Source organism: Phyllobates terribilis, unplaced genomic scaffold (genome assembly GCF_046119375.1).
Source record: "Phyllobates terribilis strain yellow unplaced genomic scaffold, ASM4611937v1 Scaffold_5__5_contigs__length_657084704, whole genome shotgun sequence".
NCBI lineage: Eukaryota > Metazoa > Chordata > Amphibia > Anura > Dendrobatidae > Phyllobates > Phyllobates terribilis.
In genome coordinates this window covers 192,382,641-192,395,364 of record NW_027362765.1, presented here as the reverse complement: position 1 = coordinate 192,395,364, position 12,724 = coordinate 192,382,641, and positions in this window count along the sequence as shown.

The window sequence follows — 12,724 nt, the reverse complement described above, 5'->3', positions numbered from 1 at the left end:
CCTTAAGGGGGCATACAATCTGTTGCGCATGAAGGAGGGTGACGAATGGAAGACTGCTTTTAACACTCCTGTGGGTCATTTTGAGAATCTGGTTATGCCTTTTGGTCTTACTAATGCTCCTGCATTTTTTCATAATCTGATTAATGACATCCTTAGACCTTTGATCGGTAAAAATGTGGTTGTGTATTTGGATGACATTTTGATTTATTCGCCGGATCTGGAGTCTCATTGGCGGAGCGTGCGTGAGGTATTACAGTTATTAATGGACAATTCGCTTTTTGCTAAGCTGGAGAAATGTGAGTTCGCTGTACAGAGATTTAGTTTTTTGGGCTACATTATCTCCAGCAAAGGTTTTGAGATGGATCCGGTTAAGGTTCAGGCTGTGCAGGAATGGCCTAGGCCTATTGGTTTGAAATCGATACAGAGGTTTTTGGGTTTCGCCAATTACTATAGAAAATTCATAAAAAAATTTTCTAGTATTGTCAAACCTCCGACTGATCTCACCAGGAAAGGTGCTGATGCGGTTCAGTGGTCTTCTGAGGCCATTGAAGCTTTTGTGTATCTCAAGGAGAGGTTCACCTCTGCTCCCATCCTTATGCAGCCTGATGTTACTAGGCCGTTTTTGGTTGAGGTTGATGCTTCCTCTGTGGGGGTTGGCGCAGTATTGTCTCAGGATAACGGGGATGGATTACATCCCTGTGCCTTTTTTTCAAAAAAATTTTCGGAGACTGAACTGAATTACGATATTGGTAATCGGGAATTATTGGCTATTAAACTCGCATTTGAACACTGGCGCCACTTCTTGGAAGGTGCGGAATTTCCCGTTCAGGTTCTTACGGATCATAAAAATCTGATATATCTTGATGCTGCCAAGCGCCTGAATGCCCGTCAGGCTAGGTGGGCACTGTTTTTCTCGCGGTTTAATTTCTCCGTTACTTACATCCCTGGTACTAAGAATGTTAAGGCGGATGCCTTGTCTCGCAGTTTTTCTCCCATAGTCGGTGCTGAGAAAGAGGAGAACATTTTACAAGAAGGTGTTGTGATAGCTGCTTTGGACTCCGTTTTGGAAAATGAGATTCTTAAAGCACAGGAGAATGCCCCTTCTAACACTCCTCATGGGAGGTTGTTTGTGCCTGGGACCTTTAGGAGAGATTTGTTTGTTGAGTGTCACGAATCTCGGTTGGCAGGTCATCCCGGAATCTCTGAGACCAAGAGACTGGTGGGTCGCAGTTTTTGGTGGCCTGGATGGCAGAAGGAAGTCATTAAGTGGGTGCGTCAATGTACTATATGTGCTAGATCTAAGTCCTCACATACTCCTGCTGCGGGGTTGCTTTGTCCTTTGGAGGTTCCCAGTGCTCCTTGGACACATTTGGCTATGGACTTTATAACTGACCTTCCCCCCTCTGAGGGTTTTACTGTCATCTGGGTGGTCGTGGACCGTTTTAGCAAGATGTGTCACTTGGTTCCTTTCGTCAAACTGCCCTGCGCTAAAACTCTCGCTAAGGCCTTTGTCAAGGAAATTGTCAGACTTCATGGCGTTCCTACTGACATTGTTTCTGATAGGGGTCCTCAGTTCGTGGCTCGTTTTTGGCGTGCCTTTTGTGATAGGTTGGGAGTTCATTTGTCGTTCTCGTCCGGATATCATCCTGAATCCAATGGCCAGACAGAAAGGAAAAACCAGGATGTTGAGCAGTTCTTGCGTTGTTTTGTGCCAAACAATCAAGAGGGGTGGTCTGAGTTTCTGCCACTTGCTGAATTTGCTCTGAACAATCATACATCTTCTTCTGCTGGTTGTTCGCCTTTTTTTTTTTGTTCTGGGAGACATCCGTCGTTTGGGTCGTTCTCCAAGTTGGGATCTGCCGTGCCTGAGGAGGAGAATTTTTCCGGTGATTTGGAGAGAGTTTGGACGGATGTGCGTGGTAATCTTCAGGAGGCCAACAGAAAATCTAAAGACTACTTTGATAGGAAACGACAGGAGGTTTTGTTCGCTGTTGGTGACATGGTTTGGTTGTCCTCTAGGAATCTGCGGTTGAGGATTCCTTCAAAGAAATTGGGTCCCAAGTTTGTAGGGCCCTTTAAGGTGCTTCAGGTTGTCAACCAATCTGCTGTTAGGTTGGAGGTTCCTACCTCCTGGAGAATTAATCCGGTATTTCCTGTCTCTCTGTTGAAAAAAGCTGTTGTATCGGATTGTGACGCCTCTGCCTCTGTTCCTCCGGTGGTGGAGGACGGGGAATATGAAATTTCTCGCATCCTTAACTCTAGACGGTATAGAGGTAGTTTGCAGTATCTTGTGGCCTGGAAAGGTTTCGGTCCCGAGGATAACTCTTGGGTGAGGTCGGATGATGTTTCCGCGTCCAGACTTATCAGAGCGTTTCACAGGAGATTTCCTGATAAGCCTGGTCCTAGGGGATCCGGAGGATCCTCTTAGAAGGGGGGGTACTGTTAGAACCTTGCTCTTAGGTTTTTTTTTCCTTTGCTGGTCACATGACCTTGTTGGCCTATTTAATCCTGCTCCGCCCTTCTGGCTTTGCTGGACTTCATTGTATATCTACTTTCTAGCTAGCCTGTGCTCTGTGTCTTGCTCTGTTAGTTTACTTGGTCTACTGACCTCTATGTTCTATATATTTTGTTTGTTCGTCTGTCTGCTACTATTTCTGTTAGGAGGTGTCCCATATTCCTCCCAGTCCTTAGTACTTGTAGGGATTCCTTCCCCACATCTATAGGTCTCCGTACAGACTAGCTTAGGACTTTAGCAGGTCTGATCGCAGGATCAGGTTCCCTGTTACATCGTAGGGATTAAGCTGAGTTCTATCGTAGGGACAGATCTCCTCTCTTTCCTTAGCTCTGGTAGCAGAACATAACACTTTCTCTATTAGTCCATCTATACTGACCTCCATCAGGTTGCAAACTGAATATATATTTTTTCTGCATCTACCTCTGAAAAAATATTTGGCCTTCTAGCAGTGTGTGGGACTTTCTCTATTAGTCCATCTATACTGACCTCCATCAGGTTGCAAACTGAATATATTTTTTTTCTGCATCTACCTCTGAAAAAATATTGGGCTTCTAGCTGTTTGTGGGACTTGTTCTATTAATCCATCTATACAGACCTCCATCAGGTTGCAAACTGAATATAATTTTTTTATGCATCTAGCTCTGAAAAAATATTTGGCCTTCTAGCAGTGTGTGGGACTTTCTCTATTAGTCCATCTATACTGACCTCCATCAGGTTGCAAATTCAAAATAATTTTTTGTCTGCATCTAGCTCTGAAAAAATATTTGGCCTTCTAGCAGTGTGTGGGACTTTCTCTATTAGTCCATCTATACTGACCTCCATCAGGTTGCAAATTCAAAATAATTTTTTGTCTGCATCTAGCTCTGAAAAAATATTTGGCCTTCTAGCAGTGTGTGGGAGTTTCTCTATTAGTCCATCTATACTGACCTCCATCAGGTTGCAAATTCAAAATAATTTTTTGTCTGCATCTACCTCTGAAAAAATATTTGGCCTTCTAGCTGTGTGTGGGACTTGTTCTATTAGTCCATCTATACTGACCTCCATCAGGTTGCAAATTGAATATAATTTTTTTCTGCATCTAACCCAGCCAATAGTTTTGGCCTAATACCACAGTTTGGCCACTCAGCTCTGCTCGGTTCCCATCCATTGTTTTTTTTGTGCAAACAACTCCAGAGTTGTGAATTAGTTAACCACCAAAATGAGTGGAAAAAGGCCTGCTGCTGGTGGAAAGGGGAATAGGCGTGTTGGGAAGGGGAAAAAAGGTTGTGTCCGTGGGGTAGGTGTTAAAGCAACAGTAACATCTGCAGAAGAAAGACCATCTTCCAGCCAAACTAAAATGTCTACTTCTTTTAGCGGACAATGTGATAAGATCCCTTTCTTACGGCCACGCCAATCGCTACAAATTCCAGATGAGGCACAAAAACAGTAGGTGCTTCAACGGATATCAAGTGCTCCTTTAAGTGGGCTCTCCTCCACATCAACTTCAACATCACAAATACTCCAGTCCTCAAAGGTGTCACCCCAATCGCACTTGCTTCCTCACAGCTCCCAAATCTCCAGCTGCCCGTCTGAGTATGAGGTAGAACAGATGGTTGAGTCTGCAGAGCTGTTTACTCATACTATAGCCTGGGAATCAGAGGTCGACTCCAGCGCTTCTGTGAATCCAGACGAGGAAATGATCTGCACTGATGCCCAGAATCTTTATGAGTCGGATCCAGGACCAGACGCAGAAGGTTCTGACCATAATGTAGACCCTCATTCCCAAACTGTAACTCCTGTTGGTGGAGACAATGAGGAAGACGATGATGAGACTCAAATACCTGATTGGAGCGACAACTTTAGTTTTTTGTCAGGGCAGGAACAGGTTGGCTCTGAGGACGACGGGTGTGATAACGCACAGGGTGATGATGATGAGGTTGGAGATCCCACTTACTGTCAACCCACAGTCAGCCAAGAGATGAGGTCAGCAGAGGAGGTGGAGGAAGATGCTAGTGACGACGAGGTCAGGTTGCGCCTTCCTGGACAGAGACGTAGTACTGGAAGCACGTCAACAACTGCATCCTCAAACACAACTCTGCCTCTCACCACAAGTCGTGGTGGCTCTTCAGGTCGCATGGGTGCTAAGCCTTGCATAGCCTGGGCATTTTTTCAGATCGATAAAGATGACCCAACTCGTGTTATCTGTAACATTTGTCAGCAAAAGCTAAGTAGAGGCCAAAAAATACATAGTTTTTGTTTACTTCATGCATGAACCGGCACATGGACATGAAGCATAAGTTGCAGTGGGAAGCTCAGTGTGCTACAATGCGGCCTAGCCGGCCGGGCCAACCACCGTCTGCCATATCTTGTGCATCCGCGGCCTCTTCATCCTCTGTGACTGGGGGGACAGCGTTCACACCTGTTTTGGGGCGCAGACCTGCCACCTCTTTACCCGCAACAGCCAGCGTGATTGGCAGGTCATCATTTTCTTTGGAGGTGGTAACACCAGCTGGTGTTGAGCGCTGTCCGACTTCGATAGCACCACCTTTGGATCAAGGCAACCTAACATGTCCGCCTGCATCTTCCTCACAGACCGGCAGTTTGCCGGGGACACCCTTATCAACCCCGTGTAAGCACAATAGCCAGCCCTCGGTCCCTCAGATGTGGACAAGTAAAAGACCATTTCCTCCTAGCCATGAGAAAGCTAAGAGGTTGAATTTCACCATCTGCAAGCTCTTGGCTACAGAAATGCTGCCTTTCCGCCTGGTGGACACAGAGGATTTTCGAGACCTTATGTCCGTCGCAGTGCCGCAGTACCAGATGCCCAGTCAGCACTACTTCTCAAAGAAAGGTGTGCCTGCGCTCCACCAGCATGTCGCACACAACATCACCGCTTCTTTGAGAAACTCTGTGTGTGACAGGGTGCATTTCACCACAGACACTTGGACGAGTAGGCATGGACAGGGGCGTTACATGTCGCTGACTGGGCACTGGGTAACTATGGTGACAGCAGAACAAGGGGCTGCTGTCCAAGTCTTGCCGTCCCCACGAGTTGTGCGTCAATCCTCTTTATGTCAAAGTTCCTCCACTGCTTCTGCCTCCTCAACCTCCTCTCGGTCTTCCACCTGCACCCAAAGCCTGTCTGGTCATGCCACAAGCTTTCTAACTGCGCAGAAGGGATCCTGCACACCTCCTTACTATGCTGGCAGTAGGGCTCAACGTCATCAGGCGGTTTTTACTTTGAAATGTCTGGGAAATGTGAGTCACACAGCTGAGGAGTTGTGGTCAGCTCTGGAGAACCAATTTCATGAATGGTTGTCTCCACTGGACCTGAAACCAGGGAAGGCCGTGTGCGACAATGCTGCAAACCTGGGTGCGGCCCTTCGCCGGGGCAATGTCACAGACGTGCCTTGTATGGCTCACGTGTTGAACCTGGTTGTCCAGCAATTTTTAGCCCACTATCCCAGACTAGATGGCCTTCTGCAGAGGGCACGGTCGCTGTGTGCTCACTTCCGCCGTTCGCATCCCGCAGCTCAGCGACTTACATCTCTACAGAAGTCGTTGGGCCTGCCACTTCACCGGCTAAAATGCAATGTGCCTACCCGGTGGAATTCAACTCTGCACATGTTGCAGCGACTGTGGCAGCACCGACAAGCCCTGGTGCAATACGTTCTGACGTATAGCCTGGGCCAACGAGATCCAGAGGTGGGGCAAATCACGCTGGAGGAGTGGTCTCAGATCAGGGACCTATGCACCCTTCTGCACAGTTTTGAAATGGCGACGAAGATGTTTAGTGCTGACGATGCCATTATCAGCATGACTATTCCGGTGATTTACATGCTGGAGCACATGTTAAACAGAATTCGGAGTCAGGTGGTGGCACAAGAGGAGGTGGAGGAAGTAGAGGAGGAGGAGTTGTATGCGGAAGGGCTAACATCTGCAAGGTCCAGACGGTCGGCAGCACCAAGGCGGCAGGCATGTGAGGGTGGGGGAGATGGTTTTACCAGGGCGCATGGTAGCAGCCAAACTAGTGTGGAAGGTGCAGGAGCCCAGGAAGAAGTGGAAGACGAACTGATGGAAGACTCATCAGATGAGGGAGACCTTGATCACATTTCTGTTGTGCGAGGTTGGGGGGAGAGGACAGAGGAAGGAAGCATGATTGTTACCTCGCCACCAACACAACAGGGACTTGGTGCTCCTGGATGCGCAACACACATGAGTGCCTTCTTGCTGCACTACCTGCAACATGACCCTCGAATTGTGAGAATTAGAAATAATCCTGACTACTGGGTTGCCACACTGTTAGATCCCCGGTACAAAAGTAAATTTGCAGAAATTATTCCTGCCATAGAAAGGGATGCACGCATGCAGGAGTATCAGCAGAGACTGTTGCAGAATCTTACATGTGCTTTTCCACAAAACACCAGTGGTGCACGTAGTGAATTTCACAGTTCCAACTTGCCAACCGTGGGACCATCAAGTGTTCAGCACTCAAACCGTAACAGAACCACAGTATCTGCTGGTAACATCAATTTTGCGGAATCATTTCACCACTTTTTTAGCCCATCCTTTGCAAGGCCACAGGAGACAAGAAGTCTGACACATAGTCAACGCCTAGAGACGATGGTACAGGAGTATCTCCAAGTAAACATTGAAGCCATGACTGTGTCACTGGACCCTTGCTCTTCTTGGGCTTCCAATCTGGATAAATGGCCGGAGCTAGTCACTTACGCCTTGGAGATCTTGTCATGCCCCGCAGCCAGCGTTCTGTCTGAACGTGTGTTCAGCGCTGCTGGTGGTGTGCTGACAGATAAGCGCACGCGGCTCTCCACTGATAATGTAGACAGACTCACGTTCATAAAGATGAACAAATCATGGATCCGAAACGACTTTTCTACCCCTGTATCATCCTGGGGAGAGTAAAAGCTTGATGATTGGTTAAAATCACCCTACCAACCGTTTTAAGCTTTCAAATTACTAATCATGTTTATCTGTATCTTGGCTGGAAAATAATTTGGGCTTTGTAGCAGTGTGCAGCACTGATTCTATTAGGCCATCTATAATAAGCTCCACCAGATTTAAAATTACTAATCATGTTTATCTGTATCTTGACTGGAAAATAATTTGGGCTTTGTAGCAGTGTGCAGCACTGATTCTATTAGGCCATCTATAATAAGCTCCACCAGATTTAAAATTACTAATCATGTTTATCTGTATCTTGACTGGAAAATAATTTGGGCTTTGTAGCAGTGTGCAGCACTGATCCTATTAGGCCATCTATACTAAGCTCCACCAGATTTAAAATTAATAATAATTTTTAGCTGCATCTAGCCCGGAAAATAATTTTGGGGCTCCGAGATGCGCAAGACACATAAGTGCCTTCTTGCTGCACTACCTGCAACATGATCCTCATATTGTCAGAATTCGAAGTAATCATGACTACTGGGTTGCCACACTCTTAGATCCCCCAAACTTTTCGATCATCCTTTTCATTTTAATAAAGACCAAAAAAATGGTCATTTTTGAAATTATAAGCATTAGCAGGTTATTAGAAACTGAAATCAAACAGTTTTCAACTCAAAACTTTATTCTAGGTGATGTTACATTTTCACATAGGACCCCTTTTTCGAAAGGAGCTTCTGAACTCTCTCGTCCATTGAATTTGTCAGGTTTTGGATGGTTTCTGCTTCAATTGTTTTGCATGAGGACAGAATACCCTCCCAGAGCTGTTGCTTAGATGTGAACTGCCTCCCGCCATCATAGACACTCCTTTTGATGATGCTCCAGAGGTTCTGAATGGGGTAGAGGTCAGGGGAGCATGGGGGTCACACCATAAGTTTGTCCCCTTTTATGCCCATATCAGCCAGAGATGCAGATGTTTTATGTGCAGCATGAGATGGTGCATTATCATGCAAAAAAATGATCTTGCTGTGAAATACACGGTTCTTCTTTTTGAACCATGGCAGGAAGTGCTGTTTGAGAAAATCCACATACATTATGGAGTTCATCTTTAGCGCCTTCAGGGATCCTAAAGGGGCCGACAATCTCTCTCCCCATGATTACAGCCCAAAACATTACTCCACCTCCTCCTTGTTGGCGCTGTAGCCGTATTTGCGTGGGGTGTCCATCAACCAGCCATCCTCCACTCCATCCATCTGGACCATCGAGCGCTGCACGGCACTCATCCGTGAACAAAACAGTTTTGAAATCAGTCTTCATGTAATGTTTGGCCCACTGGAGCCGTTTCTGCTTGTGTGAAGTGGATAGAGGAGGTCGACAGGATGGCGTATGCACAGCTGCAAACCTCTGAAGGACCCTGCATCTTGTTGTTCGGGGGACGTTGGAGGCACCAGCAGCTTCAAAAACTTGTCTGCTGCTATGACAAGGTTTTTTTGCCGCTGCTCTTTTAACCTGACGTAATTGCCTGTAGGAAAGAGTCCTCAATTTGCCCTTATCAGCACGCACACGTGTGTACTGTGAATCAGCTACATACTTCTTGATTGCCAAGACACTTCATCCTGATCATCGCACAATGTTGATTGTAGTCATGCCTTGACCTAAACACTCCACAATTTGTTGCTTCTCAGCAGCCGACACATCCTTTTTCTTTCCCATTTTGGCAGAAAATGTAGGCTGCTTAATAATGTGAGACAGCCTTCTTAAGTAGTCTTGCCTTTCATTGGACACACCTGCCAAACTAATTAGCACAGGTGTCTGCAATTGCTTACAGTGATATAAAGAGCCCTGACACACATCACCATCAATGAGTTTAACTGACAAACAAACAAATTCTTCCCTTATCACTCCTAAACACTTTTTGCATAATAATTTGGAACACAGTGTACATGTGCTTTTCCACAAAACACCAGTGGTTCACGTAGTGAATCTTAAAGTTCTAACTTGCCAACCGTGGTCTGTATGGAGTTGTTCAATAAAGGGCCCAAAATTAAAATAACATAGATGGGAGAGGTCTCTATGAATAGGAATTCCTAAGTATTTGATACCCTGTGAGGGCCAGGCAAAGGGAAAGTTGGACTGGATGGAATCCTATATGGATTTGGGGAGGGAGACATCGAGGGCCTCAGACTTCGCTGCATTGATTTTAAAATTTGACCATGTAACAAAGTGATCTATTTCAGCCATAACAGCATGGATGGATATATGTGATTGAGTGATACATACTAGGACATCATCAGCAAATAGAGAGCACTTGTACTCGGTGCCTCCCACCTCAATCCACCTAATATTGGGGTTATGGCGAATTGATGAGAGCAGGTGCTCCGTCACTAGGATGTATAAGAGAGGGGACAGAGGACATCCCTGCCTTGTCCCATTGGTGATTGTGAAAGGTGATGAAAATATTCTGATGCACCCCCTGGGCCTTGGGACACCCGGAGCCGGACCCTTTTTGGTGGATGCTGGTGGTTGTAGTCTTCGTGGCGGCGACCCGGTTCCGTGGCTCAGGGTGGTCAAACCAGTGGCGGAACTATTTATGTGGTTTTGATGTTTAAATGTCCGACTACGCCACCCGTGGATTGCGGTCAGAGTGAACCGCCGCTGCAGGGCAGACCGCTGAGGCTGGTGTTGTGGGTGCAGCAGAGCGTAGCATAACTCCCCACGGGAGGAGTATAGCCTCAGGGCAGTGTATCACAGTTCTTATTATCCAGACCACGTCTGCAGGTAACGGCTGCCCACGTCGTACTGTGCTCACCAGGTGAGGGGCTCAGACAACTCCCAGATAACTTTGGAGCGCTTCACAGGACCCCCTTTGTGTGTCCTTTGTCTGGCCTTTCTTACCAACCCTTCTGTCCGGCTGCCTCGTTCCTCCTCTTGGTAAACTTGGCGCCAGTTTCCCTGACCCTATGTGCTGCCCTCCTAGCGGGTGTAGCGAGGGGCTGCGCCACATAAAATGTCACAGCCTCCGGTTTCTAGCTGAGGGTCGTTTCCTGCCTCCACTAGTTTCGGGGACCGGTCTCCCCCTTTGGCCTGACCCCTCCACGCAGGTGGATTCGGGCGTGCGGTGGCGACTCGCCCGTCCGCACCCCTGGGATCCCTTCGTTCCTCGTTCCTGGAGCCTTCTCCGCTCCTCTTCCTTCCTTCTCCCTCTTCCAGGCCTGGGCCTCTGTTACTAGGCCCGCCTCTGGAGCAGAGCTCATGCAGAGCCCCTGCTCCCTGCCACTTCTGCTCAGACTTCTCTGCACTGAACTAAGATGGTGCCCACCTTTTATACTCCCTTCTCAATGCACCCAAGAACTGCTTCCTCCCTGCTCCTGCACTACAGGGTTCCCCTTCCTCAGTGTTCCCTCCCCCCACTCCAGCCAGGGACAGGGACTGTCGTGCCTATCTCAGGGGCATATTGGTCGCCCTGCCCCACGGCAATGTGGTGTAATGCATGCAGGTGTCGGGTCCTGATCCACACTCCATCCTTACCTGAGAGTGAGATATCACACCTCTGGGTGAGGTGCAATACCTCTGTAGCAACTGAGCCCTCAGGGTGCTACAGTTCCATTTATCTTCAGCCTAGGTGATGTATTGTGATACAGGGCCGTGATTTTGGCTATAAAAGGGTCCCCTACCCCAAGCTTTTTAAGAGAATCATATATGGCGTGCCAGGAGACTCTATGGAATGCTTTCTCCGCATCCAACGAGAGTATCTAATTACAAATTTTTAACTGCATCTAGCCCAGGAAATACTTTGTGCCTAGTAGCAGTGTCTGCTAGTCAGCGGATTATCCCGGCTGTTAAGCAAGCTACACCACCTGTAGTTTGGACACTTAATTTTTTCAAAGGAAATGCTTCGGGACCACGGGATACTCAGTGAAGAGCATCAGGAGGCACCCCAAGGCATAGGGGCTGGGACTGGCAGTAGGATGCCTTGCGGTGGACAGCCGAGCTCGATCCTTATAAAAGCTTTTTAACTGCAGCAGCTTTAGTGGACGCTACTGGAGCTGGAATTACGCGGCTGCTGGCATGAGACTTGCCCTCCAATAGATACTTGTAAATGGATTTAAAGTGTATTCATTCAAATTAGAGAGACAATTTAAATTAAAAAGCTTAGAGCTGCCTCCACCACAGGGGGGCTCGCTCGACCCACCAGCGGACAGGCACCAGTATTGGGAGAGGGGGGCTGGCCGTCAGGGTTCACTGCGGCTCTGGCACAAACCCGGTGACACGGAGGTGGCACGGGCAGGAGCGGACTGAACGTGTCGGCTTCTCACTTTTTGGATTTTAGAAGGGCATGACATGCCTATATTTGTGTCTCCCCCTCCTTTTACTCCTCCACCTCTTTTCTTTTCGCATGACTATATGTACTTGTCACTTTTCCATGTGTTAGTTGTGTCTTCTGAGCAGTTTGTCAGCTTTTGGACACCTTTGAAGGTGTTTCTATGTGTTTCTATGTGTTTTTGTTTGCCTGCCATTGGTTTTAACGGTGTTCGAAGGTGTTCGACGAACAGTTCGACGAACAGTTCGGCGAACACACGGGTGTTCGACGAACCGAACCGAACTCGAACACTACGGGGGTGGCTCAACACTACTGTTAAGGCAATTGGTCCTCACGCAGTGGCAGGAAGCAGCAGCAGTTCAAGCAGCAGCAGCACACAGCTGATCGTGCAGCTGCTCACAGCCCCAATGGAGATGCCGACGGCACCAGCCACAGAACGTCGAGAGGCTTGGGACAAGGTTCGCTCAGCATTGAGGAAGATGGGACTGGAGGACGACGTGAAAGCCTTCCTGTCCATCTACGAACGTACAGCAGAGCGGGAAAAGATACCAGCCGGCCAGTGGGCTGAAGTGGTGGCTGCGTTTTTGGTCAGCGATGCCCAGAAGGCCTACTTCGACCTCAGTCGGAAGGACGCCCAGGACTACCAGAGGCTCAAAGGTGAGATCCTTGCCCGACTGGGGGTCAATACATACGTGAGGGCTCAGAATGTATTTTCATGGGCCTATGTGGAGTCCCAACCCGCCCAGTCTCAGGCTTATGACCTTTTGCAGCCGGTCAAGAGGTGGCTCCAGCCTGAGTCTTTGACTCCAGCCCAGATGGTGGAGAGGGTGGTGGTCGACCGGCTGGTGAGGACTTTGACGGCCACTATCCAATGTTGGGTGGGGCAAGGGGACTCCGGCACCCTCGACCAGGTGGTCAGCCTGATCGAGCGCTACTCGGCCACTCAGAACTTTATCCGGGACTCTGCCCCCTCGCGGCTGTCACGCCAATCCCTGCCAACCCAGGAA